Source organism: Dama dama, chromosome 20, assembly GCF_033118175.1.
Source record: "Dama dama isolate Ldn47 chromosome 20, ASM3311817v1, whole genome shotgun sequence".
Classification (NCBI taxonomy): domain Eukaryota; kingdom Metazoa; phylum Chordata; class Mammalia; order Artiodactyla; family Cervidae; genus Dama; species Dama dama.
Window position 1 is genome coordinate 39,150,625 of NC_083700.1, and position 17,534 is coordinate 39,168,158.

A 17,534-nucleotide genomic window follows, 5' to 3' on the forward strand; every position below is an offset into this window, starting at 1 on the left:
TTTTTTGGAAGATTTTTGATCACAGCTTCAATATCAGTGCTTGTAATTGGGTTGTTGATAGTTTCTATTTCTTCCTGGTTCAGTCTTGAAAGATTGAACTTTTCTAAGAATCTGTCCATTTCTTCCAGGTTATCCATTTTATTGCCATAATATAATGTTGTTCTTCATAATAATCTCATAATCCTTTGTATTTCTGCATTGTCTGTTGTAACCTCTCCTCTTTTGTTTCTAATTTTGTTGATTTGATTCTGCTCCCTTTTTTTCTTGATAAGTCTGGCTAAAGGCTTGTCAGTTTTGTTTATCTTCTCAAAGAATCAGCATTAAGTTTTATTAATCTTTACTATTGTTTCTCTCACTTCTTTTTCATTTATTTCTGCTTGGATCTTTATGATTTCTTTCCTTCTACTAATTTTGGGCATATTTTGTTCTTCTTTTTCCAGTTCTTTTAGGTGTAAAGAAAGTTAGGTTATCTATTCAATGTTTTTCTTGTTTCATTAGGTAGGATTATATTGCTATAAACTTCCCTCTTAGGACTGCTTTTGCTGTAACACATAGGTTTTGACTTGTTGTGTTTTCATTGTCATTTGTTTCTAGCAATTTTTTTGTTTGTTTCTAGAAATTTTTTGATTTCTCTTTTGATTTCTTCAGTCACCTTTTGGTTGTTTAGAAACATGATATTTAATCTCCATGTATTTGTGTTTCTTACAGTTTTTTTTCTTTTAATTGATATCTAGTCTCATAGCATTTTGGTAGGAGAAGATGCTTGATATGATTTCAAATTTTTTAAATTTAATTAGGTTTGATTTGTGACCCAAGATGTGGTCTATCCTGGAGAATGTTCCATGTGCACTTGAGAAGAAGGTGTGTTCTCCTCCATTTAGATGGAATGTCCTGAAGAGGTCAATGAAATCCATCTCATCTAATGTATCATTAAAGACTTGAGTTTCCTTTTTAATTTTCTGTGTTGATGATCTGTCCATTGGTGTGAGTGGGGTCTCTTACCATTGTTGTGTTACTGTCAATTTCTGCTTTTATGTCTGTTAGTGTTTGTCTTATGTATTGAGGTGCTCCCATGTTGGGTGCATAGATGTTTACAATTGTTATGTCTTCCTTTTGGAATGACCCCTTGACCATTATGTAGTGTCCTTCCTTATTTCTTGTAATCTTCTTTATTTTAAGGTCTATTTTGTGCGATATGAGGATTGATACTCCAGCTTTCTTTTGCTTCCCATTTTCATGGAATATATTTTTCCATCCTCTCACTTTCAGTCTATATGTATTTTAGGGATGGAAGTGGGTTTCTTGTAGACACTATATAAGTGGATTTTGTTTTTGAATCCATTCAGCCAGTTTGTGTCTTTTGGTTGGCACATTTAATCCATTTTCTTTTAAAGTAATTATTGATTTATATGTTCCTATTGCCATTTTCTTAATTGTTTGTGGTTGATTTTGTAGGCCTTTTTTCTTCTCTTGTATTTCTGCACTATATGAAAAGCTTTTTATTTCCCCATGAGTTTTGAATGAGATCCTTGCCAGGTACAGTAATCTCAGTTGTAGATTTTTCACTTTCAGTACTTTAAATGTATCCTGCCATTCCCTTCTGGCTATGGAGTTTCTACTGAAAGATCAGCTGTTAAGCATATGGGGTTTCCTTTATATGTTGTTTGTTGCTTCTCCCTTGCTGCTTTTAATATTCTTTCTTTGTGTTTAGTCTTTGTTAGTTTGATTAGTATATGTCTTGGCATGTTTCTCCTTGGGTTTATCCTATATGGGACTCTTTGTACCTCTTGGATTTGATTGACTGTTTCCTTTTCCATGTTGGGGAAATTTTCAACTATAATCTATTCAGAAATTTTCTCATACCCTTTCTTTTTCTCTTCTTCTTCTGTGACCCCTATAATTCAAATGTTGGTGTGTTTGATATTGTTCCAGAGGTCTCTGAGACTATCCTCATATCTTTTCATTCTTTTTACTTTGTTCTGCTCTTCAGAAGTTATTTCTACCATTATACCTTCCAGCTCACAATTTGTTCTTCTGCTTTGGATATTCTGATGTTGATTCCTTCTACAGTAGTTTCAATTTCAGTAATTGTGTTGTTTGTCTCTGCAGGTTTATTCTTTAATTCTTCTAAGTCTTTGTTAATTGATTCTTGCATTTTCTCTATTTTCAAGGATTTTTGATCAAGGTTTTTGATCATCTTTACTATTATTATTCTGAATTCATTTTCAGGTAGTTTGCCTATTTCCCCTTCATTTATTTGGACTTCTTTGTTTCTAGTTTGTTCATTCATTTGTGTGGTATTTCTCTGCCTTTTCATTACTTTTTAATTTATTGTGTTAAACGGTCTTATTGAAGTCTCCTTTTCCCAGGCTTCAGTGTTGAATTCTTTCTTCCTTTTGCCTTCTGCCCTCATAAGTTTGGTCCAGTGTTTTGTGTAAACTTCATGTAGGGTTAGATTTGTGCTGAGTTTTGTTTGTTTGTTTTTCCTCTGATGGGCAAGGCTCAGTGAGGTGATAATCCTGTCTGCTGATGATTGGGTCGGTATTTTTGTTTTGTTTGTTGTTTAGATGACAGGCCAATACGAAAACTGGCCTGCACATGGTGCTCCTGGTGGTTGTGTGATGCCAGGTCTTGTATTGAAGATGTTTCCTTTGTGTGAGTTCTCACTGTTTGATACCCCCTAGGGTTAGTTTTCTGGTAGTCTAGGGTCTTGGAGTCAGTGCTCCCACTCCAAAGGCCCGGGGCTTGATCTCATGTGGTGGTCTTGCGGGGCACTTGGTCCAGCCCAACTTGTCTCTCAAATGGCCCTTCTGCCAGCTTTAGCTCTGCTTACCTTGCCCTCAAATGTGCTGGGAGTGGACCACTTCCATCCCAAGAGGTGATCTGTGGGCCCACAGAGTGCAGTATCATGAGCTCAGTATTGGCCATCTCCCAAAACCACAGACTGGAGGAGCTAAGCCACATTCTTGGTGATTTGTGAGTGTTGTTTTGATGCACCTTGTCATCTTTCCAAGAAGATCTAGAATTTGTGTAAAGTGAAAAACCAGACCCTAGAATTTGGCTAACTGAACTTAATACTGGCAACCTGTGAACTCTGCCCAAACTTGCCTGTCAAGCAGCAGCCAGTCTCCCATAGCAGATATTTGTCAGCTTTAGTCAGGTCTGGCTAAACAGCAGATCTAGAGGAAGCATAATTTCCATGCTGCTAGTCTCACTGCCGACAAGGTCACATTTATGAGCCTTTCCTTCTCGATAGCCAAATGCTGTGTTTCTTACTTCCTGCTCTGTGACCCTCTGGAGCCCACCTTGTTCCTGCTGTGACAAGATCTGGCCCCTGAGAGATCCAAAATCTTTCCAATAAGTCTGCTTTTTAGGTTAGCCTGTATTGCTCTCTGTTTCTTGCAATCAATACTTCTAAAGTGATAGACTCTGCTTGCCCTCAAAAGCTACTTTGGATGTTCTGACAAGGATGTTTCTCACTTTAAGGACCTGATTTATAGTGTCATAAAGAAGCTAGGCAAATCTGTAATAGATATCTTACAAGCTTCTGGTTAAGTACCTAAGAAGCAAAACAGGTTGGATTAAACAGAAGGGAGAAGAGATAATGGGTCTAGATTACTTGCTGAATTCTTATTTATCTGCTTAGTGGGAAGAGTTCATAGTGAGAGTGATAAGATGTTTTTACAAATGTTGGAACAATCTCTGGTAGTCACACACATTTGGCCCTGCAGGGCTTAAGGTTGCTTTCTCACCTTAGTTAAATGAGAAATTTAGTAAATGTTCCTGAGTAGAGTGTTGGTTAAAATAAGGCACACTAAAAGTTGAGCTATTAAAATTGATACATATGAATTTGTTTTTAATTAGTCTTTATAAATATTCACAATTCTAGATGTTAACAGAATTAATTGCTAGTTTGGGGCTGTCTAAAACTATTAAGAAAGAAGCTGATTAAAATTACATTAAAATATATACTAGCCACTTCTGTCTGTCTAGGCTCTCATGTCTTTGAAAACAAATCCATCTTATTCAAGACTGCAACTCAGTTCTGGCACATAAGAGGTATTAAATAATATGTTCCTGAATGGATTATGGACAAAGTTGAATAATAGAGTTCTGTTTAGTATATCACCACCACAATTTATTTGCCTCTTAAATATATCTCAAATTCATGCAGTGCTTTGGTTTTCATCAAATCACCTTTATCCAAAGTGGACTTCTGCAATACTTTTTTGTTTTATTTACCTCCAAACCTTTTTTATTTCTTACCAATCAGTTATCATTACTGTTCTGTTTTTCTTATACTCTTTGAATGGCAAAGCAGTTCCGTTTTCCTCATACTGTTTGGATGGCAAAATCTTTTTCTTTTTCCAGATTTTGGTATAAACATCATTTTCTCATAAGTTTGTCCAATTATGTGAATATTACAGGTGAAATTTATGTAACAATTTGTGTGATTATTGTCTTATGCTTGTCTTTTCACTGGAATTTAGGTTTAATAAGGCCATGTCCATTTTTTCTTACCATTTATATCTAGATTCTGACATAGTACTTTGTAAGTGTAAGAAACTATTGACTAAGAGAATCATTGTGAATCATTGTGTTTTTCTGAATTACGCATTCTGAGTAAATATTTTGAAAGGAAAAATTGACTATTTTTTTGAATAAAGTAAACAGCAGCAGGTTACTGTTTTCCATGTCTGGCCAAGGGTATGAACCAGTTTTTCCTTGATTTGGGAAAGTTTAGTTCAGTTGCTCAGTCATGTCTGACTCTTTGCAGCCTGAGGGATTGCAGCACGCCAGGCCTCCCTGTCCATCACCAACTCCCAGAGTTTATTCAAACTCATATCCATTGAGTTGGTGATGCCATTCAACCATCTCATCCTCTGTCGTCCGCTTTTCCTCCTGCCCCCAATCTTTCCCAGCATCAGGGTTTTTTCAAATGAGTCAGTTCTTCACATCAGGTGGCCAAAATATTGGAGTTTCAGCTTCAGCATCAGTTCTTCCAATGAACACCCAGGAGTGATCTCCTTTAGGATGGACTGGTTGGATCTCCTTGCAGTCCAAGGGACTCTCAAGAATCTTCTCCAACACCACAGTTCAAAAGCATCAATTTTTCAGCGCTAAGCTTTCTTCACAGTCCAGCTCTCACATCCATACATGACCACTGGAAAAACCATAGCCTTGACTAGACTGACCTTTGTTGGCAACTTTTCTTCCAAGGAGTAAGCATCTTTTAATTTCATGGCTGCAGTCACCATCTGCAGTGATAGTGGAGCCCCCAAAATAAAGTCAGCCACTGTTTCCCCATCTATTTGCCATGAAGTGATGGGACCGGATGCCATGATCTTAGTTTTCTGAATGTTGAGCTTTTTATTTTATTTTAATTAGTTGGAGGCTAATTACTTTACAGTATTGTAGTGGTTTTTGCCACACATTGACATGAATCAGCCATGGGTGTACATGTGTTCCCCATCCTGAACCCCCCTCCCACCTCCCTCCCCATCCCATCCCTCTGGGTCATCCCAGTGCACCAGCCCTGAGCACTTGTCTCATGCATCCAACCTGGACTGGCGATCTGTTTCACATTTGGTAATATACATGTTTCGATGTTGAGCTTTAAGCCAACTTTTTCACTCTCCTCTTTCACTTTCATCAAGAGGCTCCTTAGTTCTTTTTCACTTTCTGCCATAAGGGTGGTGTCATGTGCATATCTGAGGTTGATATTTCTCCTGGCAATGTTAATTCCAGCTTGTGCTTCTTCCAGCCCAGCATTTCTCCTGATGTAGTCTGCGTATAAGTTAAATAAGCAGGGTGACTTGGGAAATCATGCTTTCAAATGGATGAACTGTTAATAGTTCCTCAAAGACAGTGATTCATGTTTTCTGTTGTTGTTGTTGTTTCTTTTCCCCCATGTATACCAAAGGGGGTGATATTGAGTTTGGGGGATAACTATTCCAAACAGAATGAATTTGGCAACAATTGTATGGGCCTAGATTTGTCACCAAGTTTCAAATTTTTTTATAGTACTCTCTTCAAGATTCTTAAAAATCTTCTAGTAAAAATAAAGGTGAATATTGGATTCATGCATTAGGGAGAGCCACATTTCAAATAGATAAAGTGATAATTATATGGTAGACTGTATAAAGAGCTGGCCTTCCCAGGTGGCTCAGTGGTGAAGATCCTGCCTGCCAAGCAGAAGACACAGGTTCAATCTCAGGGTCCAGAAGATCTCTGGCAAAGGAAATGACAACCCATCCCAGTATTTTTGCCTGGGAAATCCCATGAACAGTGCAGCCTGACCAGTTACAGTCTATGGGGTTGCAAAAGAGTTGCACACAACTTACTGACTCAACAACAACAACAAACAGCTACATGATAACTATGAATTCTACCCAAAGATATTTTGGAGGAAATTGCCTTACACATGCATATGTTACGAACAGAATGCAAAAGTAGAATAAATATTTTATCTCTTTGACAGTTGCCTTACTTTTGTCCACAAGATTTGTCTCAAGCTGGATTTGGGGAGGAGAAGATATCTTACGCTGGTTTGTACTCTTCTAAATACCCAAATTAAAAAAAAAGAGGATTCAGTGCAGAACAGAGACAACTACAGATATATAATAATCTTTAAATGTGTAATTTTAGATTAGAACCTGAAATGTGGGGAAAAAAGTTAAAGACATTATTGAGCAATTGATAATGTGTAAATATGGAATGTGAATTATAGTATTAGATCAATAGAACACAGTTTCTGGCTTTGATCATTATAGTGAGGTCAGGTAAGATTAAAGCCTTGTTTATAAATATGAAACAGTAATGGGCATGATGTCTTCAACTTTCTCTCTATTTCTCTCTCTCACTATAGAAATAGATATGGATGTAATGTATATAGAGAGGAAGAAACAGGAGAAAAGAGGGGAGAAAAAGAGATGAAGGAGGAGATGAGAAGAGCACAGAACAGCACAAGGAGAAAACAAATGAGACAAAAGCATAAGCAGCTGATATGAGTAAAGGTTATGGATCTGGGTAAAGGGTATAATTGTATAATTCTTGAAAAATTTCCATAAATTTGAAATTATTTATATAATCAACAGGGAATGAAAATGCACAACAGAATATCAGTCCTGTAAAAGGCATGGTTAAAAAAAAAAAAAAAAAGGCATGGTAATAAGTGGAAGCTGTTATTAAGTAGGTTGTTACATGTGCCTATTTATTTTTTGTCCTTTTCATTAAAAATGAAATCATCACGTGATATTTCTCATTCACCAAGTTTGGTTACTAATCTCAAAGCTCGAAAGTTAAAATTAAGATTGCTTAATTGCATGATTGTTTCTGTTCCTGAATTTGTTTCAGCATTTATTTTAAGACACTGTTAAATTAATGATTATATAATAAAATACAACAACTATATAGATAGTGTAACAAAATATTCTTATTAAAATTAGATTTCTACATAATAACAATAAGAATCTTATTATGAAAGTTTAAATAATATACTTAAAATAATTTATTGTGATTAACTTCAAAATAATTAAAGAATAATATGCAGTGATTTTTTTGGTTTAACTTTAGAAGTATTTAGGCAGTTCCCACAGACTTCCCATGTAATTCAGTCAAACTCAGCAGTCTTTGATAGTAAGTGTATTTGCACATATACTCAAAGACACACAAATCCGCCGTTATAATTTCTAGACTTGGGAAATGAACAAAAAGCTTGCGTGTAAGCAAATTATTTCTTGCTCTTACCTTTTGGTCTCAAATTAATAAAACTCCTGATTTGGGAAATTATGTCTTCTTAAAGGTTGTACTTGTCAATGTATATGACAAATATGACTTCCATGACTTAACTTCCTCCCATATTATTTAGTATTTATTCTTAAAAAGGAATTTGAGAAGACTCAAGGTGGTTTTCCAAAATATGTCCTGAAGTATTCAACTCTACCACTGGGGTTAGCCTTCTTATACTGCTCCCTTTTATATTGAGTATACTGTTCTTTGGTTCCTTCTGGCCCAATGATATTTCATCCAAAGTTATCTTTCAAGTTTTCTTTCTCAAAGAAGCATGGATTTCAATGCTTGAAAAATTTCTTGGACAGATTATGAATACTGGTACATCTCTGATATTCTGTGCATTTGACATAAAATTTAATTAGTCCTTGAATCTTGAACTTTAATGCTTCTTGTGCTTCCTTGTTTAAGGGAGGTGATATATTAAGGCATAACAGTATCATTTAGGGCAAAACCCTTTATATGTTGAGTGACAATTGCTTTCTTTTTCAATATTAGCTCCTGAGTTAGAAAATAAAATATCTTGTATGATATACAGAAACTATAACAGTTTAATAATAATAATATTTTTATATCATTTTCTACAAAATAGTTGAGGTTACACATACAAAAGCATGTGTGATCTAGCTCAGAGTGAAAGTAGTTGAAACTAAGATGTTAATCCTTATAAAACAGGTGAAATAAAATAGCATATATACACATATTTGTGCATTTATATATTATATTCTCCCCAAAAATAGAGCAAACAATGAAACAAGAAAAGTGGAGAAAATAGGAGGAAAAGATAAAAGAAAATTAGAGGACCACTCCAGAAGAAGTAAGATCTGAATAATAGAGAAAAATCAAAATAAGGCGGTCACAGAGGAATAATTAAAAAAATTTTTTGGTAATCGAAGGCTATGACTTCCCAAATTGAAAGAACCTGTTGAGTCACATGACAATTTGCCAAGAAAGATCAATAGATTATGATAAAATTTTGTAAAACTAGAAACAGAAGTCATTAGTAAGTTCCAGAAAGTAGAAGAATTAGGTTCATATATCAAATCAGAATCAGAATGGCTTTGGAAATCTCAATAACATTTTCAGGTGTAATACAGTGTAGATAATTCTCTCTGTCTCTCTGTTTAACTCCATTTCTATTTCTTTCTCATATTCTGATTATTCAGTTTAGTTGCATTATAACATAGGTTATTCAGTTTTGTTCCACAGAAAAGAAATGTAAGTCTTTCAATATAATTGAACCATATAGATGAACCACAATACAGGGAGAGAGAAAGAGACTACGTTTTGCTAACACCATTTGTTTAGGTAAATCATTGGTGCTTCTCTGTCATGCTGAGTCAGAATCAAGACCTAGTCCATCACATTTGAGTTAAATTAATCAATTATACTGTCCTATTTTAAACTATTTAGATTTCCTGTTAATTGAACACAAAATATTCCTAAGTTTTGTAAGAATTTTTGTTTAGGACAACTCAACTTCAGTCAATGTTATGATCTCAAAACAATAAAAATTAAACTAACTACTAGAAGATGAGGGATAATAATTCCACTTCTCAGACACTATAGGCAGGTTTCATCAAAATATTATAAAAAATAGAATAATGAAATGCGGTGTGTTCTTAAGAACTAGCACATAAAATGATAGCTATGGCAAAAATAATATAAAATTCTGATATTTATTATATGTGAGATACTGGGATACATTTTTTTTACAAGCAACATTTTTTATTTTTTTTATTAATTAAAAAAATTTTTTTTCCATTTATTTTGATTAGTTGGAGACTAATTACTTTACAATATTGTAGTGGTTTTTGTCATACACTGACATGAATCAGCCATGGATTTACATGTATTCCCCATCCCGATCCCCCCTCCAACCTCCCTCTCCACCCGATCCCTCTGGGTCTTCCCAGTGAACCAGGCCCGAGCACTTGTCTCATGCATCCAACCTGGGCTGGTGATCTGTTTCACCCTAGATGATATACATGTTTCGATGCTGTTCTCTCGAAACATCCCACCCTCGCCTTCTCCCACAGAGTCCAAAAGTCTGTTCTGTACGTCTGTGTCTCTTTTTCTGTTTTGCATATAGGGTTATTGTTACCATCTTTCTAAATTCCACATATATGCGTTAGTATACTGTATTGGTCTTTATCTTTCTGGCTTACTTCACTCTGTATAATGGGCTCCAGCTTCATCCATCTCATTAGAGCTGATTCAAATGAATTCTTTTTAACGGCTGAGTAATATTCCATGGTGTATATGTACCACAGCTTCCTTATCCATCGTCTGCTGATGGGCATCTAGGTTGCTTCCATGTCCTGGCTATTATAAACAGTGCTGCGATGAACACTGGGGTGCACGTGTCTCTTTCAGATCTGGTTTCCTCAGTGTGTATGCCCAGAAGTGGGATTGCTGAGTCATATGGCAGTTCTATTTCCAGTTTTTCAAGAAATCTCCACACTGTTTTCCATAGCGGCTGTACTAGCTTGCATTCCCACCAACAGTGTAAGAGGGTTCCCTTTTCTCCACACACTCTCCATTATTTATTGCTTGTAGACTTTTGGATAGCAGCCATCCTGACTGGCGTGTAATGGTACCTCATTGTGATTTTGATTTGTATTTCTCTGATAATGGGTGATGTTGAGCATCTTTTCATGTGTTTGTTAGCCATCTATATGTGTTCTTTGGAGAAATGTCTGTTTAGTTCTTTGGCCCATTTTTTGATTGGGTCATTTATTTTTCTGGAATCGAGCTGTAGGAGTTGCTTGTATATTTTTTGAGATTAATCCTTTGTCTGTTGCTTCGTTTGCTATTATTTTCTCCCAATCTGAGGGCTGTCTTTTCACCTTACTTATAGTTTCCTTTGTAGTGCAAAAGCTTTTAAGTTTCATTAGGTCCCATTTGTTTATTTTTGCTTTTATTTCCAATATTCTGGGAGGTGGGTCATAGAGGATCTTGCTGTGATTTATGTCAGAGAGTGTTTTGCCTATGTTCTCCTCTAGGAGTTTCATAGTTTCTGGTCTTACATTTAGATCTTTAATCCATTTTGAGTTTATTTTTGTGTAAGGTGTTAGAAAGTGTTCTAGTTTCATTCTTTTACAAGTGGTTGACCAGTTTTCCCAGCACCACTTGTTAAAGAGGTTGTCTTTTTTTTTTTTAAATCCTTGAAGCAAATGAGAATAATAAATGTTGCAAAATAGTAATATGTATAAATATTAAAAGAACTTGAATTCTATTGCCATAAAATGATCTTTCATAAAGTATTAATGTGTTTTGATATAGAAAATCTATTTTGCATAGCCACTGAGTTCAGGATTAAGGCTAGATTGAAGTAACAGGAGAAAGCAGTTATAAATTAATAAGGGCTTCCTTGATAGCTTGGTTGGTAAAGAATGTGCCTGGAATTCAGGAGACCCTGGGTTGGGAAGATCTGCTGGTGTAGTAATAGGCTACCCATTCCGGTATTCTTGGGCTTCCCTTGTGGCCAGCTGGGAAAGAATCCATCTGCAATTCCGGAGATGTGAGTTTGATCCCTGGGTTGGGAAGATCCCCTGGAGAAGGAAAAGGCTACCCACACCAGTATTCTTGCCTGGAGAATTCCATGTACTGTATAGTCCATGGGGTCGCAAAGAGTTGGACATGACTGAGCAACTTTCACTTTCACTGTTGGTACATACAGATATCAGTTCAGTTCAGTTTAGTCACTTAGTCGTGTCCGACTCTTTGAGACCCCATGGATAGCAGCATGCCAGGCCTTCCTGTCCATCACCAACTCGTGGAGTTTATTCAAACTCATGTCCATCGAGTTGGTGATGCCATCCAACCATCTTATCCTCTGTTGTCCCCTTCTCCTCCTCCTTCAATCTTTCCCATCATCAGGGTCTTTTCAATGAGTCAGGTCTTTGCATCAGGTGGCCAAAGTATTGGAGTTTCAGCTTCAGCATCAGTCCTTCCAGTGAACAACCAGGACTGATCTCCTTCAGGGTGGACTGGTTGGATCTCCTTGCAGTGCAAGGGACTCTCAAGAATCTTCTCCAACACAACAATTCAAAAGCATCATCTTTGGTGCTCAGCTTCCTTTATAGTCCAACTCTCACATCTATACATGACCACTGGAAAAACCACAGCCTTGACTCAATGGAATTTTGTTGGCAAAGTCATGTCTCTGATTTTTAATATGCTGACTAAGTTAGTCATAACTTTTCTTCCATGGAGCAAGCATCTTTTAATTTCAGGGCTGCAGTCACAATCTGCAGTGATTTTGGAGCCCGAAGAAATAAAGTCTGTCACTGTTTCCACTGTTTTCCCATCTATTTGCCATGCAGTGATGGGACCAGATGGCGTGATCTTAGTTTTCTGAATGTTGAGCTTTAAGCCAATTGTTTCACTCTCCTCTTTCACTTTCATCAGAGGCTCTTTAGTTCTTCTTCACTTTCTGCCATAAGGGTGGTGTCATCTGCATATCTGAGGTTATTGATATTTCTCCTGGCAAGCTTGATTCCAGCTTGTGCTTCATCCAGCCCAGCATTTCTCATGATGTACTCTGCATATAAGCTAAATAAGCAGGGTGACAATGTACAGCTCTGACATACTCCTTTACCTATTTGGAACCAGTGTGTTTTCCATGTCCAGTTCTAATTGTTTCTTCCTTACCTGCATGCAGATTTCTCAAGAGGCAGGTCAGGTGGTGGTGTTCCCATCTCTTTAAGAATTTTCCACAGTTTATTGTGATCCACACAGTCAAAGGTTTTGGCATAGGCAATAAAGCAGAAATAGATATTTTTCTGGAACTCTCTTGCTTTTTTGATGATCCAACAGATGTTGTCAGTTTGATCTCTGATTCCCCTGCCTTTTCTAAATCCAGCCTGAACATCTGGAAGTTCTCGGTTCACGTACTGTTGAAGCCTGGCTTGGAGAATTTTGAGCATTACTTTACTAGCATGTGAGGTGAGTGCAATTGTGTGGTAGTCTGAACATTCTTTGGCACTGCTTTTCTTTGGGATTGGAATGAAAACTGACCTTTTCCTGTCCTGTGTCCACTGCTGAGTTTTCCAAATTTGCTGGCATTTTGAATGCAGCTCTTTCACAGCATCATCTTTTATGATTTGAAATAGCTCAACTTATATCCTATTACCTCCACTAGCTTTATTCATAGTAATTCTTCCTAAGGTCCACTTGACTTTGCATTCCAGAATGTCTGGCTCTAGGTTGGTGATCATACCATCGTGATCATCTGAGTCTTAAAGATCTTTTTTGTATAGATTTTCTATGTGTTCTTGCCACCTCTTCTTAATATCCTCTGCTTGTGTTAGGTCCATACCATTTCTCTTCTTTACTGAGCCCATTTTTGCATGAAATATTCCCTTGGTATCTCTAATTTTCTTGAAGAAACCTCTAGACTTTACCATTCTATTGTTTTCCTCTATTTCTTTGAATTGATCGCTGAAGAAGGCTTTCTTATCTCTCCTTGCTCTTTGGAACTCTGTATTCAGGTGGGTATATCTTTCCTTTTCTCCTTTGCCTTTTGCCTCTTTTTTATTCAGAAAAGAATATTTGTAAGGCCACCTCAGACAACCATTTTGCCTTTTTGCATTTCTTTTTCTTGGGGGTGGTCTTGATCCCTGCCTCCTGTACAGCATCATGAACCTCCATCCATAGTTCTTTAGGCACTCTGTTTATCAGATGTTGAGTCTATTTTTCACTCCACTTTATAACTGTAAGGGATTTGGTTTAGGTCATACCTGAATGGTCTAGTGGTTTTCCCTACTTTCTTCATTTGAAGTCTGAATTTGGCAATTGGTCTGTGGTCTGTGCCACAGTCAGCTCCCAGTCTTTTTTTCACTGACTGTATAGAACTTCTCCATCTTTGGCTGCAGATAATATAAGCAATCTGATTTCGGTATTGACCATCTGTATTCGGTATTGACATGCAGGTATAGCTAAACCCAAATGTGTGCAAAATGGAATGAGCTATTTTGTGAGGCTGTAAGATGAAAATGCTTCAAGTTCAAGTTCAATCGCTCAGTTGTGTCCGACTCTTTGCAACCCCATGAATCGTTGCACACCAGGCCTCCCTGTCCATCACCAACTCCCGGAGTTTACTCAAACTCATGCCCATTGAGTCGGTGATGCCATCCAGCCATCTCATCCTCTGTCATCCCCTTCTCCTCCTGCCCCCAATCCCTCCCAGCATCAGGGTCTTTTCCAATGAGTTAACTCTTCGCATCAGGTGGCCAAAGGACTGGAGTTTCAGCTTCAGCATCAGTCCTTCCAGTGAACAACCAGGACTGATCTCCTTTAGGATGGACTGGTTGGATCTTCTTGCAGTCCAAGGGACTCTCAAGAGTCTTCTCCAACACCACAGTTCAAAAGCATCAATTTTTCGGTGCTCAGCTTTCTTCACAGTCCAACTCTCACATCCATACATGACCACTGGAAAAACCATAGCCTTGACCAGACGGACCTTTGTTGGCAAAGTAATGTCTCTGCTTTTTAATATGCTATCTAGATTGGTCATCAGTTTTCTTCCAAGGAGTAAGTGTCTTTTAATTTCATGGCTGCAGTCACCATCTGCAGTGATTTTGGAGCCCAAAAATATAAAGCCTGACACTGTTTCCACTGTGTCCCATCTATTTCCCATGAGATGATGGGACCAGATGCCATGATCTTCGTTTTCTGAATGTTGATCTTTTAGCCACCTTTTTCACTCTCCTCTTTCACTTTCATCAAGAGCCTTTTCAGTTCCTCTTCACTTTCTGCCGTAAGGGTGGTGTCATCTGCATATCTGAGATTATTGATATTTCTCCCGGCAATCTTTATTCCAGCTTGTGCTTCTTCCAGTCCAGCGTTTCTCATGATGTACTCTGCATATAAGCTAAATAAGCAGGATGACAAAATACATCCTTGACGTACTCCTTTTCCTATTTGGAACCAGTCTGTTGTTCCATGTCCAGTTCTAACTGTTGCTTCCTGACCTGCATACAGGTTTCTCAAGAGGCAGGTCAGGTGGTCTGGTATTCCCTTCTCTTTCAGAATTTTCCACAGTTTATTGTGATCCACACAGTCGAAGACTTTGGCGTAGTCAATAAAGCAGATACAGATGTTTTTCTGGAACTCTCTTGCTTTTTCGATGATCCAGTGGATATTTGCAATTTGATCTCTGGTTCCTCTGCCTTTCTAAAACCAGCTTGAACATCTGGAAGTTCTTGGTTCATGTATTGCTGAAGCCTGTCTTGGAGAATTTTGAGCATTACTTTACTAGCATGTGAGATGAGTGCAATTGTGCGGTAGTTTGAGCATTCTTTGGAACCCCTTTCTTAGGGATTGGAATGAAAACTGACCTTTTCCAGTCCTGTGGCCACTGCTGAGTTTTCTAAATTTGCTGGCATATTGAGTGCAGCACTTTCACAGCATCATCTTTCAGGATTTGAAATAGCTCAACTGGAATTCCATCACATCCACTAGCTTTGTTCGTAGTGATGCTTTGTAAGGCCCATTTGACTTCACATTCCAGGATGTCTGGCTCTAGGTGAGTGATTACACCATTGTGATTATCTGGGTTGTGAAGATCTTTTTTGTACCATTCTTCTGTGTATTCTTGCTGGCTTTTCTTAATATCTTCTGCTTCTGTTAGGTCCATACCATTTCTGTCCTTTATTGAGCCCATTTTTGCATGAAATGTTCCCTTGGTATCTCTAATTTTCTTGAAAGGATCTCTAGTCTTTCCCGTTCTGTTGTTTTCCTCTATTTTTTTGCACTGATTACTGAGGAAGGCTTTCTTATCTCTCCTAAAAATGCTTAGGTGTATATAAATTTCATTTTATCAAAATATAAAGCAAACTATCAAGTTATGCTCCCTAGGGTGAGCCAGTAGAATAACTGTCCTTTAGAAATCTTTCAGCTGGACAGTTTATTTGATGAACAGGCTGTGACACCTGTGATCATATAATTAGTCTCATTGGGAAAGACTTAGCATGAGAGCCGACATGATCTTTGAGATCCTATAAGGCCAAGTGCTATAGAGATTGTTTTCTTTATATTATTTTATTTAACAGACACATCTGTTTTAAGATGTTGGTATTGTCTCATTTTCAGCAGGGGGAAATACAGATAAATGAAGTTAAGTAAGTTTTCAAGCCCCTGAACCTATTGATTGAGAGAACTGATATTTAAACCCAGAATTTCTCTTTTTTTTTAAGTGTTGTTCTTAGTTTTGGGCAAAGAAAACTGGGCCAATCTTGTCAATATAAGTAATTATTTCTCACAGTATTAACTTTCCTGAAGAGTTCTGATAGTATCATATATAGTCACTATATGACAGCTAATATGCATTCCATATCCAAAGAATAAGAATTTTATATTTTCTTTTTACAAAGTATACCACATGTGAGCAAGTTAACATTTACATTAAACACATACCACATCTGATTATTTTAATTTGATTTTTGGAAATAATAAATGAATGTACCTGCTAGATATTCTGCCTTAATTCTGGAAATTTATTTTTAAAATTATTTGTTAATCTCATAAATATCTCACACCAGTGACCTTAGGTCACACTCTAAGTTATCACAAGTACTTTGAGTAATTAAGAGTGTAGGATTAACAGAACTCATCCATTTTTAAATAAACAAATTCTAGTTGTATAAAGGAAAAACAAAAAACTGAACACACACACAAAGAGAAGATACCTAATTTCAAAAATTGCAGCTTAATTTTCTGGCTCCTAAAGATATCGTCTAAGAGAAACAAACGGTATGAATCATTGGCTTAATTATAGTAATGTCAGACCTTGGGTTAGCTTGCAGCAACATTTATTCTCTGTGCCTGGTTCCATCTCTGTAATAATTACAGAAATTTGGCAATACCACTTATATAACCATTGACCATAAATTCAGTTAGACCAAACAGCTTTGGAAACTGATGGTAGGGCAGCTGACACTTTTAATTTACAGATCCTGTTATCATTAGACTAAAGTAGGTGGTGAGGTGAAAAGAGGGTCAGGGCTAAATCCTTCACATGTTGAAATTCTGCCCACAACCATAGCCGACAATTACCCTTCAGAAAAGATTATTTAGACAGTCTTTTAACAAGAGTGACATCTTCTGGCCCACATATGCAATTCAAACTACTCCATATTTATAATCCTTTGCCATAGCCTAGCTTTATTTCTGCAGATGACAAATCAGCTGAGTTTATAACTATGAAGGAAAATATTTAGCACAATAGAATTCTTGTTCAGTTATTTTGAATTTCTAGTTTAAACAAAATGACTCCAAATTTCTTTGGGTTTCATGGTGACATTTTATTTGCAGTTTTTGTTTGTATAATTTTTCTTTCCCAGAAATGCTACATTTTTTTTGAAGTTTGAATACAGCATCTTTATGGTTTAAAAATGTTCTGAAATTTTATTTTGAACAGTTGATTTGTGATACTACAAAACAATTTTTATGTTGAAGTAATTCTATTGTAAAAACATATATTCATGTCTGTTTGTTGTGTGTTCTATTTTCAGTTAGTATTTGATAAATAACAACTGTTCATTGTTATTTTGGTTAACTCTTCTCTCTTTCCTGGTATGTGTATGTGTGTGTATGTGTACACGTGTATGCATATGTGGTTATTTTCTTCTCAAATGAGTCAGTCTGGAAATATGTATATAGCGCCACGTATTGAGACTCTTGTATACTTTTTATCTTTATTATTGACTGCTTTTATTTTTAGGATTTTCTTTTAAATC